The sequence below is a fragment of the Pinus tabuliformis genome, chromosome 8 (genome assembly GCF_031772625.1).
Source record: "Pinus tabuliformis cultivar Carrire ecotype Pingquan chromosome 8, CPIR1, whole genome shotgun sequence".
NCBI lineage: Eukaryota > Viridiplantae > Streptophyta > Pinopsida > Pinales > Pinaceae > Pinus > Pinus tabuliformis.
Genome location: NC_142294.1, coordinates 21,922,407 through 21,933,556, shown reverse-complemented (window position 1 = coordinate 21,933,556; position 11,150 = coordinate 21,922,407).

Below are 11,150 nucleotides of genomic sequence, written 5' to 3'. Positions count from 1 at the left end.
TAGCCTTGGGGACGCCTATGCAAAATTCGATCCTACAACTATGGCTTGGGATTCCTAGAGATTCCATGGTTAGAATTGCCTTAAATTTGGAGGAGAGGGAGGGGACCCACCAACACAGTAGCCTACACGAGATTGAAATTTCCCTTGGCTGAATTCCTTGGAAATTGATGCCCTATGTGACCTAATGGGGCTAGACCTAGGGAAAAAGTTAAAAAGAGGGTTAAAATAATCACCCTTTTGAGGGATCAATGCATAGTTCACTTGGGGATATGGAGTCAAGGATAATGATGAGTAAGAATTTGGTTTCTTGATCAAGGAGGCCTGAAAAGTCAACTTCATCCAATTTTGAGAAAAAGAAAAGAAAAGTGACCTTCAAGCATATATACTTCAAATAAAATGATGCAAGCTTCTTGAGATAAATAATCTCTAGGACATTTCATTCACATAACATTGGCTCATACATTAAATTAGCTAAAACATGCTCAATTCACATTTCAATAATGCAACAACTAGCCCTAATTTTAGAAGTATGCAACAAAAAATATAATAACATTAAAAATTATTTACAACGTTATAGAGTATATCCAACAAGAGAAATGACCCTAATCCATACATCAATATTCATCCATCTCCAAAAAATATCCACCAAGGAAAAATTGTGAAATTCTCTATGATTAGAGAGATCCCAAGTCAAGTGATGATACATATGAATGTATCTAACATCAATATATAGCCTCCTAAGGAGTTCGAATTAACCTATGGGCCTATATTAGCCCCTAATGACAAAATAATGTGCAAATAAAATTCCTATTGGTGACAAGCCCACCAAACTAGCTCACAAGTGTAAAAATAAGCCTCACAAGGGGCCAAATAATAATAGGTGCATCTTTTAGGGCCCTCCAAAGGCTCAATAATATTCTGAAGTGCCATATCAAGGAACAAATTCCTCAGAATGTGATGGACAAGGGGGTGGCCCCTTGTTCTCCAAGTAGTAGACCTGTGGTGCTCCTAGTGGGTGTGAGGGCACATAAATGACTCCATGGGTCTCCATATGAATTAGAGATGCCAATAGATCCTCCGAAAAGGGCTAAGTGGTGGAATGAATGATTCCATGACATCATACAAGTCTTGGGACACCTACCAAGAGTGTGGAGCTCCTGTGGGAGCCTGCTGGGCATGATGTACTAAGCATATCACCATCATCCCAAAAGTGGATCGCTAGTAGTTTTTGAGCATCCATGAAGATCCGTGGAGTGCGGTCTGCGGCTGTAGATGCCCATGGCTCTCTATGCACACCCTACATGTGCCAATGTAGACCTCTGGGGTTAGGATCCCATATAGGGAGACCAAACCCAATTGGAAACCACCTATAATACTGCATAAGATCCAATGCATCCCCTAGGCTTCCAGTACAACCAGTCATTAAAATAATTGGGTAAAAGAGCTTACAAATCATGGATAACAAAGTGGGCACTTCATATTGGAATTCCCTTTTGTAGTGGGCTTTGGCATGTACTAGTGTCTCCAAGCTCCAAAGGGGGTGAGCCAAGTACCTTATTAGGTGATTTCAGCCCTTAAAGGGGATTGTATGTTCAAGATACATCCCTCTAATGGGGGTGGCAAGTGACAAATAAGTGGAATAGAATATGGAATGAGAGGGGCAATCCTGGGCCACATAATGGGGCATAGGGGTAGATAGATAAGAGGAATCCCACACTTGGGTATGTAATGTGTAGGAGGGAGCAATCATGGTACATGAGGTGCCCCAACCTTGTTTTTTCCACCCTTCTTTATACACCTTTTTCCTTTTTTGAATTTCGTTAATTAATTGCTCGAGGCTCAAAGGACAAGAGCATGATATGTAAGATATAGCAGTGATTACCCCCTTTTAGGTAGGGCGGTTCATTGCCTTCCAGGGGTTGGGATAATCATGGGTTCCTGAATGATAAATGAGGCTCATCTAGGGTCTATGGAACCAGGCTGATGACCATGGATTGGGGTAGAGCTCATGCATTGGCTTTTGCCCATTTGTTGATTATTTTGTCTTGACCATCTTTTGCATTTTGTGGTACAATTTCTTGTTAAATGTGGCCAATTATGATTTTCAAATTTTCTTTTAATTGCTTCAACCTCTGGGGCATCATTTTAAGCCTAACCCAATGTGGGGGCAAGGGGATAGGGAGGCTAGCCCTATGTGGACCCAAAATGTAAATGTGGACCCAAGTGGGAGAAAAGATGAATGGGTTTATAGTGAGTTGAAAGGGAGTAATATGTGCGAGTAAAGGAGCAGGACCACACACCCAAAGTCAGGGTTTCCCAAGTAGTACCACCTTATAACCAAATGATCAATAAAGGAGATCCCACAAGTCTAAGGTCCAAGTGTAACAACCAAAGGAGATGAAGGGGACAAGAGCACAAACTAAGCCCACTCTTTTTGCCAAATCCCCCCATCAATCCATACCCAAAAGTATCCATGATAAGTAAACCCAATACTCGATTACCAAATGACAAGACATACCTTTAGATTCAGGAGACCCACCTTCAAACATATGATCAATACAGGTGGGTGAGGGACCACATATCTGGCTCAAGTGCTAGAGAAATGGCACAACGTGCTAGTAGGAGGCATCAAGGGGCTGTTGGTTGCCATATGAGGTTCATCATTGAGAAAAATTTCTCATGGGGATATCACCCACAAAGTGGTGGGTAACAGGGCCCAAGGGTGTTGTTGCTTGTTATGCTTGTGTAGGAGAGGGAGCAAAAAAGTTCTTGACGGTAATCATTTTCACTGATAATAATCACAATTCACTCATAGTTAGAGTTCTTGAGAGGTGAGGTTTTTTTTGTGGCTAGTGTGAATAGGTTGACAACCAATACACCACTGTTAAGTGGCGGTGAGGGGCTGAAAAGGACAACCACCTGGGCACCACGTGGCAGGCTGGTGTTGTTACAATACCACGGTACGATACCATGTCTTATGAATATGACATGTGTTGATATGATATTTTGTTCAATTAATTAATTTGAACAAAATTATTTAAAAGAGCTTAACTAACTTGGAGATAAATCTTAAACCCTTGGTCTGTGGATACTACTATGAATATTCCATGCATTCGATGAGGGGGCCGACAAGGACAACCACCTGGGCGCCATGTAGTGGTGAGGGGGCCGACAAGGAAAACCACCTGGGCACCACATGGTGGGTTGATGTTGTTACGATACCATGAATTATCAATATCACATGCGTAACATGACACATGTTCATATTATATTTTGTTCAATTAATTAATTTAAACAAAATTTATTAAAAGAGCATAACTAACTTTGAGATAAAACTTAAACCCTTGGTTTGTGGATACTACTATGAATATTCCAAGTATTCTATGGAGTTTAAATCTCTATCATCCACCTAATAATTACTAATAATTAAATTATAATTATGTTGATAGGCCTATCTATTTCATGGAGTTTAAATCTCTATCATCCACATAATAATTAGTAATAATTAAATTAAAATTCTGGAAGGCCTATATTTTGAAACAAAGAGGCCTATCAACGTAATTATAATTTAATTAATATGTAATATATTCAATTTTCTAGGTTATTTTAAAGATGTGGGTATTATAGTAAATTTGCTTTCTTTACTCAATTTACATTCCATTTTTGAGGCCATTATCCTATTTTGCTCATTAGAAGTTTTATGACAATACAAATTTCATCTCAATATGAGCTTGAGGCACAAAGTTATAACCCTTGTAAGATTTTGTGACAGTTCCACATCAACATGCCTACACAACTAACATGTTGTTGATAACACAACACCCTAGGACCACTTGTCATTTTTGGGGTGGTGCTTAATTGTGTCTGACATATCCATAAGTTCAAATCCATTTAACTTCATGATTATTTAATTAGCATTCATTCTACGCTAATTAACCATTATATATATATATGAATGTCATTATGTGTGGTTATTATGGGCCTAATGATTAAGAACATGTGTTTCCTCATAAGAGGTCACAAGTACTCCAAAGCGGGGTAGGGTATGTACACCTTCGTAGACTTTACCTTGGTAAATTTTAGAAATCAAATCAATACACGAAGGTGAGTCCCTTGTCCCATAAACTAAAGAGTAATCTATAGTAGACATCAAGACACTTCATGATACATTTTTTTTTAATTAAATTGAAAAAAATGGCATAACTACCTTTGAGATAAATCTCAACCATCTACTCTCGCTACTAAAAATATTCCATGAAGGTTAAATTCTTACCATCCATCTAATAACTATTGATAATTGAATTAAAATTCATGTCAATTGAGTTTAGCTTAGGTGGTTGGGTGGAATAGTTTTTATCCTCCCCACCCAAGTTCAGGTATTGTATGTTGACATGTTTATGCTTTGAAATAGAGTAACTTATTGTGCTCTTAAGTGAGTCTAAATTGATTCACTGACGCCCAACAATTTTTGAGCCCTAAAAGTTAGCTCAATTGATACCAAATTAAAATAACTTCGAGAGTTATCTCAAATGGTACCAAATGGTACCAAATCAAAAGAACTTCGACAAGTTAGCTCAAGTGATACCAAATCAAAATAACTCCGAGAGTTATCTCAAATGGTACCAAATCAAAAGAACTTCGACAAGTGACACGATCTCCATCACATAATGCTTATGTGGTACCAAATCAAATTTTTGAGCCCCAAAAGTTAGCTCAAGTGATACCAAATCAAAATAACTCCGAAAGTTATCTCAAATGGTACCAAATCAAGAGAACTAATGCTCAAGTGGACCAAATCAAAATAACTCCGAGAGTTAACTCAAATGGTACCAAATCAAGAGAACTAATGCTCAAGTGGACCAAATCAAAATAACTCGAGAGTTAACTCAAATGGTACCAAAGGAAAAGAACTCCGAAAAGTGACATGATCACCCTGACATAATGCTCAAGTGCTACCAAATCAAAAGAACTTGAAAAAATGGCATGATCTCCATGACAAATGGCTCAAGTGGTACCAAATAAAAAAAACTTAGACAAGTGGCATGATCGGCTACCAAATCAAAAAAACTCGGACAAGCAGCATGATCTCCTTGATAAAACACTCAAGTGGTACCAAATCAATAGAACTCTGACATAATTTGCTACCAAATCAAGAGAACTCGAACAAGTGACATGATCTCATGACAAAACACTCAAGTGGTACTAAATCAAAACAACTCACAGGTGGCATGATCTACAAAACCATGGCTCACACACCAGCCTACCCACATATCATCATGTTATCAACCTGGCACATCACACGAGATTTGATGGTCGACATTTAATTGAAGTTGGTCGGAGGGTGTTTGGATGTTATGGTGAGAGAGAGTTAATTTTTTCCAACAATCCAAAAACGATAAACCATCAGAAAAAACTTAATGTCCCTGAAAACTGCCATTGGATGCTAAGGTGGTTTTCATCCACGCTTACATATCAATTCAGCGCACTCCTTGCAATGTCCTATTGCTGTCCAAGTAAGCTAGCACGCCTTTCTCGATTTCCCTCTGAAATTTCAATCAGACGAGGATTTGATGGTTGGATTTTCATGGGTCTAACAGGGCCACAAATTCGGTGTACCTCTGATATATTTCGGCCCTCTCATCCTTAATGTGAGGGCACCCACTCAATTGGAAAGCTGCAGTACCTCTCCTCGCTGGATCCATGACACATATATGTTTTGCATTCATACATTCAATGGTCTGGTATGGATTCCGCACTGCACGAAGTATATTTATACCTATGGATATAGAAAAAAGAAAGAAAAAAAGAAATTATTTTAATGTCCACAAGGTTAAAGATAGCTTATGGGACAGATTGCATGATACAACAGCAGTGAAATTTACACATGGAGGTGGTTACTCGTGGTGTCCAGAGGTGTTTTAGAGGTGTCGAGAGGTGTTTTAGAGGGTACATGTATGCCTTACATTTAAAAATAATAAGATAATATTTACATTAATAAATTGAAAAATATATTAATATTATTTTAAAATCAATATAAATAAAATATTTCAATTTTTATCTTAATTTGATATCAATTTTGGATCGAGAGAAAGAAAAAAAAATCTAATTTCATTTATGATTATTTTTTAAGATGTATAATTTCTTAGTTTCTTATAAAAAATTGAAGTTGACACATAACATCTAAATTGATATTATATATATATATATATATATATATATATATATTTTGATTACAGAGGAATCGACAACTGGGACAACCTCGCAACTCGCGTGACATGGGGTCGATTCTGGCCACCGCCACTATAACCCCTGGGATCCGCGCCTGCCCGCTATAACGCATCTCCAAAGTAAGTCCGGGGATTTGAACTCGTGACCTCAAATACGGAGTCCGCTTTACAGAGGAACTACACCGCAGTGCGATTACCAACTCGCCTACCCCGTGGGGCTCTCTAAAATTGATATTATAACTATGTGATTCATTTTATGTTAAATGGATATTAAAAAAATTATATTGATAATAAAATAAAATTTAGTGTCAATCATAAATAAAATATTTGAATACTCACATTAAGTAAAATAATTTTATATTAACTTTACATATAAAGATATTCAAGAATTGAAATTATTTTTTGTATGTGTAATTTATTTAATTTTTAATATTTCAATTTCATATATAGAGAGAGAATTTGGGCTCTTATTGCATTGATGTTTGTTTTCTAATTCAGTGTATGACTTGAAAGGGCGTGACAATGTAGTAGTTGATGCTTTATCGCACCAATTTGAGGATAAAAGCACCCTGTTATCAATCTCTCTTCCCACACAAGATTGGATTGAAGAGGCCCACAACGAATGGTTCTCACACCCCTCTCTCTCCCAACTTATTAATAACTTGAGAGAAGATCCTAATTCCTCAGCCCACTACTCTTGGAAGGATGATATTCTTCGCTACAAGGACCGAGTAGTTATATCACCGACATCCACCCTCAAACCCACATTTTGGAAGAATGACACTCATCTCCAACTGTAGGGAATTTAGGCTTTCATAGGACTTATGGTCATGCTCGTCGTTTTTTTTTTTTGGACTGGCCTGAAAAACAACATTCTTAATTTTGTAGCCGAATGTGATGTGTGTCAACGCAACAAAGGAGAAACAATCAAATCACTGGGAACCTTACAACCATTTCCACTCCCTGCCTCTATCTGGATGGATGTTTCCATGGATTTCATCATTCGTCTCCCAAAGTTGGGCAACAAATCCATCATCATGGTGATTGTGGAAAATTTTTCTAAATATGCTCATTTTTGCACTCTACCCCACCCATTTACTCCCACTTTGGTGGCTCAAGCTTTCATCGACTAGATCTTCAAACTGCATGGCATGTCGAATTCCATTGTGTCTGATCATAACCCCACTTTCACCAACAAATTTTGGCAAGAAATTTTCAAGCTACAAGGCATGCAACTCCAACTAAGTACCGCCTATCATCCCCAGACTGATGGTCAAACAAAAGAAATCAACAAATGTTTGAAGGCATATCTAAAGTGCTTCACTTCAAACAAGAAGCATCAATGGGTATAGTGACTACCTTTAGCTGAATGGTGGTATAATACTAACTATCATGAAGCCAACAAGATTACTCCATACTAGGCAGTGTATGGCCAACTCCCACCTTCACCTATTTCTTATATCCCTGGATGTTCTAAGGTGCAGGAAGTTGATCAACTCCTACAGAACTGTGCTGCCATGATAGATTATCTTAAGGATAATTCACATCAAGCTGAGAATCGAATGAAGCAACATGCAGACCAACATCGTTCCGAGCGCACATTTCAAGAAGGGGATCAGGTATTCGAACGATTGCAACCATATAAGAAAACATCTCTAAAAGAAAAGGGCTACCAGAAACTAGCACCACAATTATATGGACCTTATTAGATACTTCAGTGCATTGGAGCAGTCGCCTACAAATTGGCCTTGCCACTAACTTCAAAAATCCATCCGATATTCCATGTATCATGCCTCAAGAAAGTGGTGGGGAACAATTGGAGAATTCAAACTAGTCTACCTGATTTGGATGAGGAAGGCTCACTCTGGCTCCAACCAAAACAGGCCCTCGATACCCGTGAAAGACATCTCTACGGCCAATACATCTCTATGGCTGCACGATCAAGGAAGACCTCGTCAAGTGGAAAGAATGCGACCTGGGAACCAACCACTATTCTTTAGCAATTTTTGTAGCTTCATCCTTGAGGACAAGGCTTCTTTTGATGAGGGAGGGAATGGTAGGGTCCAACCCAAACCCCTTTATTAATGTAATAAGCCCAATGGGTTGAGTCATAGTTATAGTTAGTTAGAGAGTAAATAAATCCCACATTAATAATTGTAAGTGGTTGACCCGCATTAGATAAAAGGGACCACAATTAGTTGTAAACGGATCATAGTTAATAAATAAAGTGGTTAACCCGTGTTATGCAAGGGATGACTAGTAGTTAGGTTTTGGATGTTATTTAACTATAAATAGTCTTAGTTAGTAAAGGAAAGATCATCAAGTTTTATTGTAATCGAGCTCTGATCTGGTGGAGGTTGTCCCCTCGAAGAGGCAAGTAAACATTGAATCTATTTTTGAATAATAAAATACTTTCTATTTTTCTCATTTTATTATGTGTTCTGGGTTATATTTCTTCGCATTTCTGGTATTCTAGAATTTCTCACAGGTCAAGAGCATAACACTTCTTTTGTATGCTCGATTTCTCTTCTAGGAGGCATCTTCATTAGAATGTCTTGGAAAATTTTTCGTGCTTTTGAATTAGCTCTTGGACTTCTGGTGCTTCTTCATTGACCATATTTGAAGTTAACATTTATAATTGATGACACTGTACTACATAAGCTAACGCTCCCTTTCGAATCATTTTCATCATCTGTGATGATGATACAATTTGGTTCTCAGGTGGCTGGAACCCATATAATTTTTATTTATTCCCTTCCCATTTAAATTTATAAATTTCTTTTGATGGTTGGCAGAGTAAGTACCAAGGGTTTGTAGCCATTGGATACCTAAGACCACATCCACTCCACCTAATGGTACAATGTAGAATAGGGATTCTAAATTAAAGTTATGAATCTGCAATTTGACTTTATGGCATTTCCCTATCTTTTCAATTTTCTTACCATCAACTACCATAACCTTCATGTTGGGCACGGGAAATGTGAAAATGTTGAGTCTTTTCGCCATGGTTGAGTCCAAAAAATTATGGGTGCTACCGGTATCAATCAAAACCTTTACATTATTCTTCTTGATATGTCCTTTTAATTTTAATTTCTGGGGCTATGATATACCTGTCATAGCCAATAATGATACTTGCGGGATGCTCTCGTCAACTAGTTTTGGACAGAATTTTAGGAAATCTTCGATTTCTTCTATGTCTGATTCATCGTTGTGTTTGGCCAATTTAATGTCTTTAAATTGTCAATCATAAATTGTCAACCAGGGTACGTGTACTAATGAAGTACAGGTGCACTATATGTGCTAGAAGTTATTCCTTATGTCGTTATGTTCTTGTTGGGGTCTAAGCTTAAGATTAGTATGGAGATGGTGTCATTAATTATATTAATGCCTCAATCCCTAAAGTTATCAGCTAATTTCTTAGGAGTTATTTTCTATTGAATTAGTTTATGGATGATATGAGAGTGATTCTAAATTATATTTGTGTTAGATTATTTTTGATTTTTGTCTTGAATCTTTATGCTGCAGCTCTAATTCACTAAGTGCAAGAGAAATCTATTCTACCAAACTGTAAAGAAGCACTGTCTGAATTCAATTTTTAAGGAGAAGACTCTCACACTTTTACTTATTCAATTTCATTCAAACAAGATATTCTGAACAACATCTACACTATGAAGTAAACACAATTGGACTACTCTAGATAAAAAGCAAATGAAAGAACCATGTTGTACCAGGTAAAAAGCAATTCAAATAGCAGATTAAACTAGGTATAAAGTAGATGGAAGTACTCATGCATATAACGATTCACTGGCGAACTCATCATACTGCATTTCTCACACAAAAACAGAGTATTCAAAGGAATGAAAATAAATCTAATTGCATTTGGTTAAAGATCTGTCACTGGTCATAGGGGGCCCTCCATAGATCAATCCAAAATATCCAATCAACACAGCACATACACACACAAAACTAGTTCTATTGCTTGCAAATGAAATTTAACAAACTGTTTCAAAATTACATCATCCGGCGCACACCAAATCATAGTGCGGCCATAGTTTTTATAACAAGTCTTTGGCATAACAATCATGAGTAATTTAAGCCTAAATATCTTTATTCTAACTAACTATATCGCTAAAACTTTGATTTTCTATTCCGAAAGCAAATCGCTAAGGTTTTGATGAAACTCGGATTTCGTTCCAGCGACAATCCTGTGGTTGACTTTGGAGTTTTACTGTGATATCCTGCTCTCATATTGATGAACTGGTTCAAGGGGATAGGAAGGGATCCATGAGGGGACAATTCCTTATCCATCCGTATACTTCGTCGCTGACCTAGAGCTTCTGAACCTTGCAAACAATGGAGACAACTGCAGAAATCTGGATTAGCTGCGGAAACGGACCAATTCTGTAGCCAATTGCATTCTTTAACAAAAAAATAGGGTATATATTCTGATTCAAGCTTCTGTGATCCCTAACTTGTTAAAGACCTAGTGAACCCTATGGATTTGAAAGGTGTTTATGTCATCCCGTGTTCATGTGGGACCTCATACATTGGCGAAACAGGTTGGTCTATTAACCAAAGGATTAAGGAACATGCTATTGATATCAAGCATGGGAGGACCAAATCTTCTGCTTTGGCAGAGCATGCAGTGAAGACCAATCATCATATATGCATTGAGGAGGCTAAGGTTGTCGCAAAGGTTTCTCATTTTCATCACCGCAAGTTTAGGGAAGCCATCGAAATTGAGAGGTCCTCTAATAATATTTATAGGGATGACCGTTGGAAAATTAGTAGTTGTTGGATTCTCGCCTTCTCTTCTTAGTTTTTTTCTCTTCTCCTCTTTGTCTAATCCTTTTATCCCCTTTAATTCCCTCTTTATTCTTCCTTTTAGTGATTTTCATTAGAGAGGATTACCCTCTCTTTTTA